At 44.1% G+C, this 2,892-nt stretch overlaps 1 pseudogene; it reads right to left on the minus strand.

Moving 5' to 3' along the window:
- Nucleotides 1-1,123: 1,123 nt before the first annotated feature.
- On the minus strand, nt 1,124-1,498 carry LOC125396044 (large ribosomal subunit protein eL36 pseudogene; annotated as a pseudogene).
- Between the last annotated feature and the right edge of the window lie 1,394 nt (nt 1,499-2,892).

Genomic DNA, 2,892 nt, shown 5'->3' on the forward strand with positions numbered 1-2,892 from the left:
ACTGCCAGTATTTCCTCCTCTACTCCAGTTTGATAATAAAGACACCACCCAGTCCCAGTCTCTGCTGGCTTTCCATGGCTTCCGTGGGAGCCTGTGGAATCAACCTACTATGGCTCCCTGCAGGTCTGACAGAATATGGAGAAGTTAGTCTGTGCCCTGATGCTGCCGTTGGAGCTATAGGAAAACGCAGCGTCACTAATAGGAGCACAATATGCAAGATGCCAGTACACGGCTGTGATTTACAGTATGTCTAATGAGCAAGCCCAATGAAGAGGTTTGTTGTCTACCATAAAACCAGATGGATATAAGCAGTGATTAGAAGCAATTAACTCTGTTCAGCACTAAATAACGTTCCGTCATTAATGTACATTTTTCCACCTCATTAGAGGTACGGAGGAGTGCACGAGGTAAGGCGCACTCAATTTGATTTTCAGATATGCATATGTTTGGAAGGGGAAAAAAACCCACCAATTTGCAAGGAACACCATAACACATGCTGACAAAGCCTTGTTTAGGTGCTAGCATATCGTCTACTTCATCACCAACTATCTACAGCTCCCAGTAGAGCCAAAAAGTCATGGAGTGAAGTTCTAGCAAGAAACAAAACCCAAGACAAATAAAAGGTGATCATAAACACCAATTTTACTATTTTCTAACAGTATCATTATTGCATGCTTTTAATAATTGTTAATATCATTTTAAATGCTATATCTGTAAAATTTAATGTTGATTATTTGAAGTAAATTGAGCTTTTTTTCAGCCTGGACCATCAGAAATGGTCACTGAGTCCTTCCCAAGCAGGGTAAAGAACAGCATGAGAGCCACTTGATTTACAGGAAAGGAGATGGATATCAAGTCTCAACATTGATTCAAATATAAACTTTACTTCTGCACTAAAAAAAAAAAATCTCAAAATTACATTGCCTTCTTTTAATAAGGAAGGAAATGTCCTAGAATAAATGCTTCTGATGTCGCTGCAAACAAATAAAACATAAAAAATCTCTCAAGGAAAACAGTGCACATGCAAACTAAACAGCACTTGTGACTATTCTATATAATAGAGCACGAGATCCATTTCCCCTCACTATTCTTTTTTTTTTTTTTTGTACCACAGCAACGTTTATTGGGAACGGGGGTGGGGGGGGGGGAATCAGTCCTTCTTGGCCGCCGCCTTCCTCATGGCGGCCAGCAAGTTGCTCAGCTCCTCCCGCTTTCTCTTGGTGCGTATGTGCATGCCCACCCGCTTCTTGATGAACTTGAGCGCGCGCTTGTCCTTGGACCCCTTGAGCAGCAGCTCCATGGCGCGCCGCTCATAGGGCGCGAAGCTGCACACCTCCCGGATCATGTCCCGCATGAACTTGGTGTGCTTTGTGAGGCGCCCGCGCCGCCGGCTGTGCCTCGGCTGGCTCACGTTCTTCGTCACCTTGTGGCCCCCGTTGAGGCCCACGGCCATGGGGTAGCGCAGGGCCATGGCTGCTCCTCTCTGATGACGGCCGCGACAGGAAGCTCCCCTCACTATTCTTACGGATGGTTTCCAACTCTTTTGTCCATTCTGTTTTGTTCCCTTATCTCTTGCCTTGCTTCCCACACAGGATTACACACAATTTAAAAAGTAAAAATTATTGAGATAATTGAAATAAAAACATATCAAAATCATATTAAAACGTAAAGATAACTATAAGTAAACGAATGAACATAAATACTGTAGCAATGTTTAGGAACAAGTACTCCAGCTGTTCCAGGTGTGTTTGTATCCTTTCGATGAATATGATAGGATACTGTTATTGAACATGTCCAGAAATATTTAGTAATATCCTTGTACTTTTTCCCAAAGATTTTAGTAGCCAATGTGTATAAAAATGGGTCGTTGGCAGGCGATGTTCTCACTAAGTGACATATATGCAGTCACTTACTCTGCACTCAAGACCGCATGAGCAGGGGTTTTTATCACCTTATGTAAATCAGACTGCCCCGTCACATCCCAGCTCTCTCTTCTAACCACTGCCGTGTAAACACCATGATAGAAGCTTGCTGTGCACTAACCACCGGTCAAACAGAGCACACGTGTGAGCCATAGGAGACAGAATATTTCCACATCACAAGCCTAACAAAAATCTAGGAATCATAGAGAATGGATCCCTCATGGCCAGGAAAGCGCCTGGAGCAAATGAAATCTTGTCGACACAGGTCACACGTGACTGTGACTGTGGGACCCCAGAATGCAGCCATCCTTGTCCTGTGACTTGTTGGAGGACATCCTTCTTTTGGGCAGACAGACTAGCACCAGAATCATCGATCTCAAGAGGCTTACGCTCCTGGGTCTGAGTCGGTCCAAGGCCATTCAGAGACCTCCCGTGCCACCATGAACCAGGATAAGTCACTCCTGTTTCTTAGCCCCAGTCTCATTTGTAAAGTGAAGTGTACTTGCCCCTATTTGACTGAGTCATGCTTAGAGAAGCAAACAGGAATAAATTAGTGAGAATGCTCATAAAGAGTGTTGAGTTCACTAGCCTGTAACACACTCTAAAGGTTTATTCATGGGTGTTGGGGGAGGGGTATCCACATAACCGCAAACGATCAGAGAGGCCAGAAGAGTGAGTTGGGATCACTGTAGCTAGAGTTACTGAAGGTTGTGCAATGTGCCCATGAGTGCCTGGGAGCCAGAGTAACAGTAGTTGTGAGCTGTGCACATGGCTGCTAGGAGCTAAACTTTGATCCTCTGCAAGACCAGTAAGTGTTTTCTCCACTGCGTAATTGTCTCTCCAGCCCTAGACATTAGTACATTTTTTAAAAATTAGATAAAAACGTCACTAACTCTGATAAAGGTTACCTATTCATAGACAGCAGGATGGAGCCAGGAGACACCCAGCTCACACTTGTAAATGTGTCATC

Source organism: Myodes glareolus, chromosome 8 (assembly GCF_982192425.1).
Source record: "Myodes glareolus chromosome 8, mMyoGla1.1, whole genome shotgun sequence".
Taxonomy (NCBI): Eukaryota; Metazoa; Chordata; class Mammalia; order Rodentia; family Cricetidae; genus Myodes; species Myodes glareolus.